Source organism: Lampetra planeri, chromosome 21 (genome assembly GCF_965212315.1).
Source record: "Lampetra planeri chromosome 21, kcLamPlan1.2.h2, whole genome shotgun sequence".
Classification (NCBI taxonomy): Eukaryota; Metazoa; Chordata; class Hyperoartia; order Petromyzontiformes; family Petromyzontidae; genus Lampetra; species Lampetra planeri.
In genome coordinates this window covers 4,358,103-4,372,912 of record NC_136127.1, presented here as the reverse complement: position 1 = coordinate 4,372,912, position 14,810 = coordinate 4,358,103, and the positions used below count along the sequence as shown (strand labels likewise).

The 14,810-nt window shown below is 44.5% G+C and overlaps 1 protein-coding gene across 1 annotated transcript in view; it reads right to left on the bottom strand.

The window, feature by feature from the left end:
- The window catches only part of LOC144724537 (voltage-dependent L-type calcium channel subunit beta-1-like), a 177,610-nt gene that overhangs the window by 83,683 nt on the left and 79,117 nt on the right, over nt 1-14,810 (bottom strand). The gene's annotated exons all lie outside the window — the stretch shown is intronic.

Here is a 14,810-nt window from a genome sequence, read left to right as displayed (position 1 = left end):
AATCAATATTCATCGATGTATTGTTACACATCGAATTAGAGGCTTGTAAGTTCAATCCCAGCCAGGTCTCAACTCAGCTCCACCAACACCTTTCAAGCCAGTGAACTGCAGTAAGCAGCAATTCGTGGCAAGTCAACAGTAGTTCTACGGAGATATACTGGCCCTCACCATGGGATCATGTCATTTCCACCACTGGCTAAGGGCTAGCAACGGAGGTAGGAGCCCACCACTGATCCTTTGAGCATAGGGACACGTTGACTCTTGACTTATTGACTCTGGTATTTTCATGCCAAGGCCTACTTAAGGCCCACGCTTATGTTGAAGAGCGGCACCTGGGTGTGCATACGCAGATTTGCAATTTTCGCTAATGTCTCGAAAAGACTCACGGCCAAAAATATGACGAAAAGGGAAAATGTCAGGCGAGCTGGCAAGCACTGTACAATTTGTCTTATATAACCAGGCCGCCGCTTGAAGTGCCAACTCCAAAGCAGGGGTTGACCCATTAGAAAGATGACTTTTAGCAGAAGATGCCAAGCAGACTTCCATTAAAAAAATAATACGAGAATGTTTTTTTTTCTCCTCTCAAGCTGTCATCCATTTTATGAAATCCCTTTGAGCGCAGAAACACTCGACTTATATATTGACTATTGTGTACATGGGTACAGTCGAATTTTTTTTTCTGAAGATGATATACTCTGCTTAATGCCTGCAATGACTTAATGTATGTAGGTATGTTGAACTTCTTTCGCACTGTACGTAGCCAACCGTGCTAATCGGAGGTGCGGGGGAATGACAGCAAATTAAACACAAAAAGCAATTCTAAATACATCCGTTTTCAATGTAGATGTGTTTTTAATGTAGGAGTCCTGCTTAAATATTCTTATACCCGTAATGCTGGATGTCTTTATGATATAATTATGAGGTAAGTGACTCAATGTTCGTAATTTGTATAGCTTTCATTTACAACAGTTTGTTTTTATATCTGACACTAAGTAGGTTTTATATTATCACCTCAACAATGTTTGTTCAGGCAGTGGCCGGGCAGCTCAGAGGTCAGAGGTCAGACCCCTGAACTGGCACCATTGCGGTCCTGGGTTTCAATCAAGGCAGTCGTCCGTGTTTAAACCCCGGTTCTCAAGTGTCGTGAGTTGATGTTCTCAACCTTGTCACAGATGACTGCACGCACAACAAATCCATCATGTGGTTTGTATCCACAATTTGGCTAAATACCAGGTCTGACAAACAACATGTCACGTAACAATGCCATTGGAGAGTGTGTAAGAAAGTGCAATCCATACCGTGTAAAGAATAAACATGCCACTCGTAATATCTTCCGGACAGGTCCTATGACAAATTACTTCTGCATCCGTTCATTGACATACAGGGTGCACTGCCTTGTGAGATTTCTGAATGTATTCCTCACCTTGTGACATTATGCTGATCGTGTAATTGGAATACATTTTGGGGGAAATACCAAAACATATTTTCTGAATTTCGATTTAAAGCTTTCGTGACTGCAGGGATTCATCTTCTTGGTTCTTTCGGTAAAGTCACGTAGAAGGGAAGTGATAAAATAATAAAAAATAAAACATAGTAAAATAATTCTCACGACGTTTCGGCCACAACGCAAGCAGCCGTCTTCAGGTGAAGACCATGTCTGTCGGGGAGACAGCGTCTGAATGAAACACCACCATGCTTGGAGCGTATATTTAAGCTGGGTTGAAAGGGGGGAAGGGCGCCTTGACAAAATGATTTGCATATCAAGAGGAATTTTGCATATTTATGGGAAATGCAGGTATGTGATTAGTACTACTTGTGAAATGCGTAGGAGGTGGGTGGGTTTATAGTTTACATACTACAGTGGTGGGGTGGCACGTATTACAAATAAGTTACGACTGTAATCGGATTACCCGAGGAGATGGTCCTGGTAATCAGCTACAATGATTATTTCTTTGAAGTGTGTAATTGATTAATTACTAGCACGCAGCAAGTATCACTTCTAGCCCTGCCCACTTCCCCCCCCCCCAGCCTCATGTCCTCTTCCCCTAGCGCTCACGCAGCCCCCCATTCACCCTCCTCTCTCTCCCCCATTGCCTCCCCCCTTTCTTTACCTATATAACCTCTTGCCACGGCAGCTCTCTCGCCTACTTCAGCATTTTCTTGCTGTGGGTGTCCCACCTGATGAAGATCGCTTGTGTTGCGATAGAAACGTCGTGATTCGTTTTATTTTATTTCTACCTACGTGACTTTGCCGAAAGAACATGTTACTTTTCATGATTACTTCCATTTTCGTAAAAAAAAATATATATAGGCAGTGATTGCAAAAACAATTATACGTTGCTATATGATTTTGTTCGCAGTTGGTTCACTAATATTAGTCTGTTGCATGTGGTCACTTCCATTGTCAGCAGGCATCTTTACCAATCATCCCCCCACCCGTCCAGGCACCCGTCCAGGCACCCGTCCAGGCACCCGTCCAGGCACCCGTCCAGGCACCCGTCCAGGCACCCGTCCAGGCACCCGCCCAGGCACCCGTCCAGGCACCCGTCCATTCTGGTGCCACAAACCATAGCGCACCTACTGGCTGGGTAGGTGAGTAAGCAGAGGGTGCTAGGAATCTCCGGGGCTGCGAACAGGGACTCCTTCTGGGTCTCACCATCGCAACGCACAAGCGTGCAGGGCCCGTGCCGAGCGAATCACATCTGTTCAAAGCTCGAGACGGAACTGAGAGTCATAAGAAATCGGGACACGGTTAGCCTCAACGAGGTGAAGGGAACGAGGGAGAATGCCACGCATTTAAATGGTGGTAACCTTTGTTATCACAGAGAGCGAGAGCCTGGCAGTGGAGAAGTGAGATTTTGAGTCTCTCGAGGAATCAAATTTAGAATTGTAGGATTCAGAATTTGTGGGTAAGATGGGGAGAGGGGGGGTATTTGCATGAACTATGCTGTACAATACCTCGTTATTAGTACCGTTATTGATAATTGGGTTTTTACCCTCTTATCTGGCAACAAAACTGACACCTTTTTTACGAGGAGTCATGTTTGCATAGACCACAATACCTGCAGTCATAATGCAAAAAAATATATAACTCTGATAATGTATGCACTGTCCTTAGACAGTGCAAACATTATCAGAGTACCCCGTATCGTATGTGTGTTCGTTGCGTCTCTGTGGTGATTCTCGTACCACGTTTGATGTTAACGTGAGATGCGATGTTCAGTGTCTTTGCGATGCAGTTTGCGTGAATGACGTAATGTGAAATGCAATTATTATTACTGCAAGTAGTGTTGCCCAGTTAATATCATGGCTCTCGGCTTACTACAGGTGAACGATAATTCAAATGTTAAGCTCCAACAACAATCAATGGAGATGTAGAAGAACATGGAATGTATTAAGCATGTAAACACTTCAATGCAAAGGTGGGTAAAGGGTGCAGAGGCGAGACGATGATTGGTAAATGTTGCATTGGAGTCTAAAATGAGAAAGGAGAGAAGAGAAAGTCAGCAGGGATGTAAAGATAATGGAAACCGCTTTCAAACGAGTAAAAAAAATGGACATTAACAGCCAAATTGGGGAGATTAGAAATTAAATTAAGCTCATTCTCATGGGGAACCAGTGCGGGATGTCAAGAGACATCTCTATTCTAAGTAACTTCGACACAGGAAGTGATCGCAAGATGCACTCCAACATCACCAGAAAGAGGAAGAGGCGAATTACTGTTTGAGCAAATCAAGACGGTGACTTCCAAAATCCCAGAAGCTTCGGGAATCCATTACTGCGCTTACATCTCCTGGACATCTCGCAGCCAGGCCCAATCCAACAACACCGGGTGCTCCCAAGGAGTCTCCCATTTAAGGCTCATCCCCTGGCAGTGTACATTAAAAATATTTCATCTGGGAAGGGACTAGTAAATTGGAAATTGTAACTCTGAAAGAGCAAGATGGACACGCAATAGAATTATAAAATATAGTTGAGGAATTCCACGCAGATCTTTATAGCATACACATGCTTACACTGCAGGAAACTAATTTGTTACGAGATGAAGAGGAGGAGGTTCCAGAAGCCACAAATGAACATGTAACCAGGGAAGGTTCCTGGACCAGATAAACTCATTGTGGACAGCATTAAAACCAACTTTTTTTTTTACACAGAAATGAAATACTTCGGCCATGGAATGATGCCTCAATTATTATCCTCTTAAACGAGTGAGACAAAACTGGTTTGAAGAATTACAGATCCAATCACCACGTATCACATTTATGTAAACAGTTCACCCAGATCCATATAGAAATGAACAAGTCATTTTAGAGGCCAACAAACCCACCGCATGGTCTACCGTTGATCACGTGCATAACATCAATCACGAAAGAGAAACGAATAGCAAACACTAATATCTGTGGCTTTTGAAGATTCTGAAAACGCATTTGACTCAGTGGAAGCTAATGCTATCATCTGAGCCCTGATTTTTTTTTATATAAAGCATAAAAACTATACATTATAGAAGAGATACAGTGTGACTGCATACAGAAATAACGCATTGTAATCAGATGAGATGCCAGCGCAGGGAGACACACACTCTCACCAAAGCTACATGTTCTGAAGATGATATTGGACCAAATGGCGACATTATTAACCGCCTCATATTTGCCAATGATACTTATGGTAACCATCATAGAACTGAAATAACGAAGTCCACAAAGTGGGTCTAAAGGTAACTGAGAGCAAAAGCAATGTCACGCACGGCAAGTCATTGTTCGAGGAACACAACTGAAAAACACACACCTGAGCATTTTATACCTAGGAAAGTGATTAAAGGTGGACTGGGATTAAACGTATAAAATAAAGAGAGGGACCAGAGGAGGATGTAATGTGTTTTGTATGAAGTTAACATTTTATAGTGAACAGGGACATAGCAATGTGCCTAAAGAGAGATATTTCAGTCGGGTGAGTATAGATTTACATATCGATCACAACACAGGGAGAGCCACAACGAATCGGGAACAAAAGCTGAAAGGATAACAAACTATCGTGGAGAGATGCATGCTGGAATTCAGAGACAGCAAGAGGAGCACACGCATCAAATGAATGAGAAACATCGTTTTGACTGTAAAAATAAAAATGTGGGCTTTGGTGAGGACCCATCGCAAGAAAGGCTGACAGTGGACCAACGAGACTGATGATGGAACAGCACCCATAGCTGCAGTGTGAACAAAACTCTTTTTGCACGTGTCATGACGGGTACTGCAAGATCCGACCGTGCCTGTCCAGTGCTCGCCGAGCTGCTTTGGCTTCTGGTTGCCGAACGAAAACATTATGAGGCCGCACGCATTACACACAAAGTGCTTGCCACAAATGAACCAAAATACTTTGCTGATGTCGTCAAGGAGCGTAAACAATCACGCGAACTCTGGTCGTCATCCTCGCAGCGGCTTTTGGCTAGCCATCGAACAAAGATGGTCACCGCATCGCGCGTCTGCGGCCGTCTGGAATGCTCTTCCTCCAGATAATAGGAAGCCATTGGAGCTTTGCATTTTAAAAAAAAAATCATCTATATTGAAAACTAATTTCTTTAGAACTGCTTTTCGTGTTGAGTTTGTTATCCTCCCTCCGCACCTCCGATTAGCACGGTTGGCTACGTGTGATGCGAAAGAAGTTCAACATACATACATACGTGCAAGAGAAGCAACGCACCTGCGGGCATGTCCACTGTAGAGATTGAGCAATGAAATTAGTTCATATGAATGGGGAAAGATGGGGCCAAGACAGATGGCGACAACGTGAGGAGGCCTTCATCCAGCAGTGGATGTAAAATGGCTGATGCTCACACCACAAAGCCAGTAATCATGTCATCGTGCTGTTACGTCTGAAGTTCAATACCGTATTGCTTTGAAGAAAGGAAGTGATCAGTTAAACACAATGTGTTGCTTTGTATAGACAAAGTATGGTATTATGCTAAGAGACTAAGCTAATATCGCAGTGGGACCTAATTTACTTTTTCCAGGTCTCCCATGAAAGGGACTCCTGGTCTCAGTGGTGTTGTTTCTGGTGATGATAAACTGTCTCATTCTACTCTTTAAACCTCAATAATTAGTTCCCAGAGATTCATTGCAAAACAAAATCCCTCTCAGCGCTGTAGATATATTTGTATTCATGTGGCCATCCGTCTGTCTGTCCCTCCCTCCAGCCAGCCAAACATATTTGGATAATACTAATATTGTATCATACGCAGGCATGTGCTTCCGTGTTCATTTCTTCCCAGTTCGCATGACAAAGTGTAAATAACCGTCACCCAAAACACAAAAAAATCTACTTTTGGATGGACACAATTTGTAAACCTCTGGGCAATTATTGAAAGAGGATCAGGATTGAAATAACAACAGCCGGAGGCGAACGAGAGCAGGATATCTTCTTGGTTCTTTCGGTAAAGTCACGTAGAATGGAAATAATAAAATAATAAAAATAAAACATAATAAAATAATTCTCACGACGTTTCGGCCACAATGCAAGCAGCCGTCCTCAGGTGGAGAACAGGTCTGTCGAGGAGACAGAGTCTGAATGACAAGCCCCAGGCTTGGAGCGACTATTTAAGCTGAGATGGAGGGGCGAAGAGCGCCTTGACAAAAGAATTTGCATATCAAGAGGAATTTAGCATATTTATGGGAAATGCCGATATACGATGGGAAATGCAGATATGCGAGAGCAGGATAGTGGAAAAAAAATCAGCGTCACCATGTGGCTGGAAATGAACGTGTTCGACTGGTGCAATTAACCGCTCCGACATGGACATTGATAAAGGAAATGGATCAACAGAATTCCACTTAGGGACAAAGAGAAGAGCAGTATGGATCATGGTGAATATGCAAATAAGACTTATGGGACATCATATCACAGAGGGTGTCTGAGAGAAAGATAATCCTTGAGAGGTAAGAGCAGGACCAGAAGAGAAGGAAGCTGGAGCCACATTCATATTATGGAGTGGTCCTTGATGTCAAAGCAGCAGAAAGGTCGAGTTGAACTAATAGTGGAAGTGATCCATCGTGTGAAGAAAGAATTTCATTTAACACGTGCAGGGTAACAGTTCCAGTGGAGTGGCCTTGGCACAACTCAGATTGTCCTGTGTTGTGGAGATCGACGAAGAGAGGTGGTATTTGAAGAGGTGGGAAAAGATAACTCGTTCTATGATTATTTTTTTAGGAAAGCGAGATTTGATGGAAGTTTGCAGAGATGTCGGGGTCCAGTACTAAAGGAGATAGAGGCATTGCTGAAGGTAGTAAATCTTGACTTTAAGCTTTCGTGACTGCAGGGATTCATATTATTTGGGTCTTTCGGTAAAGTCACGAAGATAGTTTCAAAGAAAATAACAAAAAACTACGACGATTCGATCGCAATACAAGCGGTCGTCATCAAGTGGAGAAGAAAGAGGGGTTAGCCTCTAAAGGCAAACTGTTTATAAAGGTTTAAAATGGGCGTAGCCCAAGAGTCAGAACTTAGTGGGCAGGGCACAAGGGCGGGACGTCTACAAACTAAGCTGTGTCTGTGGCAGTAGTTACATTGGGTAAACTAAGCGACATGTCTCGGACCGTGTTCGTGAACACAAGACAGATCTAAAACATGGTAGGACCAATACCTCGGCCGTGGCTGATCATTGTTTTAATGCGGTTGGCTCACACGAAATTGATTTCTCTAAGACGATGGTACTTTGCAAACCCACTGGCTATCAACAAAGATTTGTTCATGAAGCCATCCACATATACAGACATAGATACAATGTCAACCGAGAAGATGGGTACAAACTGAGCAATCACTGGAAGGACGTTATCAACCAGTTTAAGTCATAACTGGCTGTAATGTTGCCATTTCAGCACTGTCCGTTGCTCACCAGTTTTTTAACCTCCCCCCCCATTACATTAACATAACCTTCTCCGCCCTACATGTAGCAGCCCACCATTTTTAATCCCTGACATTAACATAAGCTCCTCCGCCCATGCTGCCCTTGTGCCCCACCCACTCCATTCTGACACTTGGGCTATGTCCATTTTAAACCTTTATAAACAGTTTGCCTTAAGAGGCTAACCCCTCTTTCTTCTCCACCTGATGACGACCGCTTGTGTTGCGATCGAAACGTCGTAGTTTTTTGTTATTTTCTTTGAACCTATCTACGTGACTTTACCGAAAGACCCAAAGAATATTAAGTTAGTAATGTTTGGTGTCCAGGCTGGTTCGGCGGTGAGGGATGAGTGTTGGAGGTTTTAGCTGCTCGGAGCGCCAGGCGGCTAAAACACAGCATGTTGGCACAGTAGGGGGCACATGTGGTGCATCTACCATTCATCTCCATCACTTAACCCATGGCTCATGGGGTCTCTCCCGTGACCTCCTGGCAGTGAGCGTTCGACACTTCACATGGCCTTAAAGTGCACATAGCCTGGCACAAGCGCCGCGGTGACATCACCCCCACTAAGTGACGAATGGCGGTGGCTGTTGAGGGTGGAATCATACTTTTGTTTCAGCTTGGAGGTGCTTGCGGTGACATTGATTATGGTGACAGACTGAGGGGTGTGATAGGTCGGTAGATGGTGGGGAGGCAGAATCACAGGCAATAGGCAGAGCCGCATCAGACACCAGAATGCCATTCCTGATTTCATTTATATTTTCAGAGAATGTGAGGGGTAAGTTGTGTACACTAGACAGCTGACAGAGTAGTGGAGGGACGCAGGAGTGAGGATACAGCGGCTGAAAAATAATTCTGGGTTTCCAGCACCATGTGTCATCAAAGGAAGAGAAAAAGTCTGATTTAGGCCTTGCCAGAGCTGACGGATATAATTTCAAGCGAGTCTCACAAATCCCGTAGTGGATTTCAAAAACCGGATTTCTTCCATCGTCTCTCAAGTCTATAACCAATTATAATTGTTTCGCTCTTGATGGGCAGCTGTGAACCGCCATCTAAGAAGAGGTACCACGGACAAGACTGATGACGGAATGGCAACCAAAGGCAAACACGAGGAGACGGCGGCACTTGAGCAGACAACCACTGACAGAGCGATGAAATTGGCTTGTGTGCAGCCGTGAGTGATATAGCAAAAGCATGGCATGAATGGCCTTCATCCAATCGTGGATTGACAATGGCCAACGATGATGATGCTAAACCCATCACGGTGAACAACGGTCCCCTAGACACCCTTTGTATCTCGATGCTATGCGGCACGTAGAATGTTGAAGGCTGTACGGGAAAGCTCTGTGCCATGCAAATGATGTTTTGCTCCCTTACATTCTATTGAGCCAATTTACTTTGACTTGTTGTAAAGTACTCGGGGTTGATTTGTTATTTATCCCTCGCCTTGATCTGCAGTGCGCCGATGCACTTTGTATTTCTCTTTGACGAGCGTGCATAACATCAAACGCCGATGTTTTCAAACATGTACTATGTCTACAAAGACAAAGATCCCCCGTGTAGCCTTAAAAGACTGTAGGGGCAAGTTCTGTTAGCGAGCACCTATAAAGGCCGGCAAGGCACACGAGGGGTTGGGTGGCCAACACATCGCACCAGGTACTCATTTGAGGCTGAGTCGACCTAGGGGAGGCCCAGGACCGGTTCAGATAATCATCACCGATGTTGGCCGTGAGCGGGAATCGAACCCGGGTGGCCAGGTTCGTAACGCAGCACGCTAACCGCTACACTACCGCTCCCCACTACTATGTATAGACAGGCACCCACACACACAAAAACCCATCTTACGACGGGGAAGTCAACTCGAGTGTAAAACCAGTACTGCGATTGACAAAGTCATCATCTAAGTGTCTTTCTTGCTCTGGTAAGCATTGTTCTTCCTAAGCTAGAAGTTTAAATTCGACGTTCCCATGATGGGTAAGTGTCTCTCCACAGAACAACTACCACACAGACGCACTGAGCTTGATGACGGGCCGAGACCAAAATTTTAACTTGCAGCCTTCCCATTGTGACCAAAGACCAACCGACTACTGACCCCAGCTCTGCCTGGACAAATACGCTGCACAGTGTGTGAGGATATCGTCAGGGCCATGGACAATTAACGTACACACACAGAATTGCGAGCCGTTTGCTATCCACAGCTAAGATGAAACATAAATATACACACATATAGTCATGGAAGTTATACAACGATTCCCCGTGTAGCCATGTATACAATAGGGGCAAGTTTTGTTCGCAAGAACATATTAAGGCCGGCATTGGGGGCATGAGTGTGTGGTATGGCTCGCAACTACGCCCAATCCACCTTGATCTCCCCAGTATGAAGTCAAACGAGAAGAGGCTCGTGACCAGTTCAGACAGCGCTTGCAGTCACTGATGTCACCCACGGCTGGGAATTTAACCCAGGTGACCGGTATCGTAGTCCAGTTTAATAGCCTCGATGGCCATTATTACCAGCACCAACATTATGAGATGAGAAGAATAGGCGTTTACCCTCTTCTGGCAATAACACAGTAGCCGCTAAGATGTTCAAACACCAAATCGACATCGACTGCAAGGCATCAAGTCTGAATTAACCATATATACCTGTGACAAAACATGCAGATAAACATACCCTGATAATGTCTAAATACCCGTCTTATTGCCAGACAGCGTAACAGCCTATTCTTATTATTTCATCAGCTTGCTAACCGCTAACCACTGTTCCACCACTCCCTACACACACACACACATATACAATGCGTAACACACGGGGGGCTACTTTATTATGCACACACGCACCGTACACTGTACACAACCGATTCCTGTTGAAAGTTTAATGTGGTTACACAAATTGCCACTTATCTGGGCATGCATAATACAGGACTAATTGATGCGTCGCTGGCCGACGCAGCCGATGAGTTATAATGCACAGGGATTCCTCTGCTGCAGAACGCATCCTCTGCGTGACATCTCGAACAACGAGGGTGGCCACGTTTCGGGCGACACGTGGCAATTGTGGCACCCACGTGCGCGCGCTGCGCGTCACTGTCACTTGAGACACGTCACGTGACGCGCCGTTGACGCATGCAACGTCGCGTTCACGGATGTGATTGGAGGCGCAAACGAAAACGCGCGTGATGATCCCACAGCAGTAAGTCACTGGACATGTTACTGACATGTGCTGTGGATGACGCACCATTACTGACACCACGTATGCGTGTCGCAACATGTGTGTGGGGGTGGGGGGGGGGGTGTGTGACGAAATGCATGCACGTCACCGACACATGTTGCGTGCGTGTCAGAGCATGTGGACGGCAAACGGTACGCATGCCACTGACACATGTCGCATGCATGTCACAACAAACGGTTGACGAGACGCAGACACGTGTCAATGGCATGTCACTAATACGTGGGGTCACACATGTCACTCGCATATGCCCGATCAGTGACGCATGACAAGGTGCTTGTCAATGACGTGACGAGTCACTGGTACGTCATGTCACTGGCACACGAGTAATCAATGACCAGTGACACACATCACGAACACATGTAATGGCACGCGTGTACAGTACAACATCGCATATAAAGTAGACTGAAGTACACTTGCATGCAAGCATTAATGTGTGCCACGAACCTGTATAGATGTAGCACATCAGGTATATTACGTTTCTGTACATTATATTTGTTATTTATATACTGTTACGTGAATGCAAATATGAGTGCGTGGAATTTCTAAGTGTATGCATGTACCCTGTATAAATTAAGTAAAGTGTCGTATGTGTAATGTCATGCACACGTCTGGCATGTTCCGTGTGATATGCGCAATGGAAACATGCAGTCCATGTGCCTCGTGCATGTACGGACTACGTGTAACTGCCATGTACACTATCTGGCACATGCTGTCAATCTCGTATGTGTATGACGTACACCACTCACGGCCTCTGAGTCGTCGAATCCATGCACATACATATCCGGCTTCAATGTAGGGAAGATGCAGTCTTCTCCGTTCAAGCCGTTCAAAGGTATTAATGGCTCTTATTCGCGGTGAATGGGGAAGGGGGATGTTGAGTTGGGAAGGGGAGGGGGGTAGGTGAACGTCAAACGTAAACAGCTTTGGGTCTCATTGTTGGCCCTATTTACTGGGTACAGAGCGTACGGGGTGCTCTGAGACTGGCATATGATCTAGACTTTCCCTGCACCGATGGCTCAAACATTAGTCTATGCTCGGGATAAGCAAGTGACGCTGTACTTTTAGGGTAATTCGGTATTTTAAATTTGATTACAATCAGTGGTATATTATTAATAATAATTACATTGATAACTGAGAAAATATTTTCAGTCGCTGTACGTGGATTAATGCGAATTATTATTTTGAGAATTGTACAATATGTATTTTACTTAAATAACCCGAATTAGGTAATGAAAATAGTGGGTTAGCTTTTTTAAAATAAAAAAACCTAGTTATTGTACGATAGGTACAACGAAGGGCTTCGTTACATAATAGTTTAATAGGAAAAAAAGGAATGTTTAATTTAATTGTATACTTTGAAAGATACGTACACTACAGCAATGTAACAAAATAGCATTTGAACATAATTAGATACACAATACCATAACAATATGTTACTTTAAAAAAACGACAACAGTTTGTACATCGCAATTGAACAATTGTAAATAATATATTTAAAACATTAAATAAATAAATACATAATTATTCAGCATTGAAATCCAACGCAATCTTAATCTTACTCATAATTCCCAATACAATAACAACTATTGATTTTCAGATCTTCTTTGAAAAAAAAAATTCTAGTCCTGAGCTCAATATAAATGAACAATAACAAATCCCAGTATAAAGCGAAGGCACTTGATGGTTTAAAGAGGTTGCACAGGAGCCAACGATCCCAAGTCTGGCTCCTGCTGACAGCTACATAAGAGCCAATGTACACACCTACCTACCTACCCACTTAACCCTACCCACACACCACCACGACTATACAACACTATACATAATATACAGACGGCACGATATACAATATCTACATCAGCCGGTGTACGGCGAGACCATCACAACAGAGCACAACAGGAGCTCGCTAGCTATGCAAAGCGCTACGCCTAAGCAGCAGCAGCCTGCCTGCTATTGTATGGTAAGGGCTCTTCGCCTCTCTCGCTCGCTCTCTCTCTGTGTGAGGATGACAAGATGATGCTGCTTGCTGCTGCTGTGTGGCGTGTGGGTGGAGGGTTGTGGTGGGTGGGTCTAGGCACTGCGTGTGGGCGGGTGACGTACACGGGGGGTAATGGGCATGGAGCCTCTGGATTCAAGGAGTTTTTCTCGGCCGTAGGATTCGGGAGGAGTCACCGAGTTAGGCTCCTCATCATCATCATCGTCGTCGTCGTCTTCGTCGGCGTCTCAATACCACCACACACACAACCCCACCCACCCACCCACCCCCTCAACCAGATTGGAAAAAATAGCGGCAATGAGTTGTTTTTGTATTGCTGCGCCCGTGTGAGCGTGTGAGTATGTGTTTGATACCTGAACAGGCTTAGTACCTGTTGCCTTGAGTGCGGCCTCGATTTTATCACACAAATATTTGGCATTGTCGATGATGCCAAAAAAATAACAGACGATGTATTAGTTGTTTTAATGCGCGCAAGAAATGTAACTTGAGGATGCAATTAAATGCATGTACTGTAATAAGTATGTTGTAATGCTATTAAGATAGCAACAATGTTGGCATACACAATCCGAGCATCATATCGTACGTGGTTGTTTTGTTTACAGCACGCTTATAGCACGGGAACGCCATCAAGATCACGTATTTGATGGAAATTTTCAATAAACGATACAACGAAAGTACGTGAATAGTATTACAAGACCATCAATCAGTTCGTGGTGTGTATGCAGGTGCTCTGGTGGATGTGTGCTAATGATTTGCCGATGCTACTGCTTGCTGCGTGGGCAGCGATTCACAGGCATACACAACAAGCACGCAAAAGGAATCTATATTATTGGCGACGTTTCGGACAGTGCCCCTTCTTCATAACACGTGAATGAAAAAAATGTGTGGGGGTGGAGCCTACAACGTTGTGGGTGGAGCCTGGATTCGGATTGACAGGAGACGGACGACGACGATTGGTGGCGTCAGAGTTGTATTGTGACCGGCCTTTGGGAGGAACCAAGTCTTCACGTGGGCGGGGGGGCTTCTTATGAAACCCTCCCAACAGGACGCGAGTGACCAAATAAGGCATTGCTGTGCAGTGACGTCACGGGTGATGTTTCAGCAACGCCTTTACTGCTGCCTGCCTTGCCATTCATTCACTCACTCACTTCAATTCCTTTATTTAACCTCAGCTGAGAGAGCCCCCGCCGCCCCGAGAAGAGTCCTGAGATCCGCTACCTCCTTCATTGTTGCGGGGAGACCCGGGGTAAAATGCAAGGCAGCACATATATAGATGTTTTGCGATGCAAACGTTCAAAACTAATGGTGCACTGGAATTGCAGATATACGTAATTTACTGCAGTCGAGAAGAGTGAATTTCATTGAACAAAAATAAAAAAAAATCAGTATTCCGTTATATTTGTAACATTTGTAAATAGCCATAAACAATACCTGCATTCTGGTTAAAATAATACATCCAAACATGACCTATTTTTGGGGGATAATAAATAAAAATAAAGGACCGCATTGGCAGTGACGTACGAGCACAAAATATGTATTTAAAAACACGTTGCCACCTTTATCATGAACAGCGCATTATAACAGAAACATCAATTATAATCTGTAACTTGCAGGGGTGATGGACGATGGTCAAGAATAACAACGACCTCGCCTGGTATACAGGAGGTCGTGGGTTCGATCCCGAACCATGACGCCTG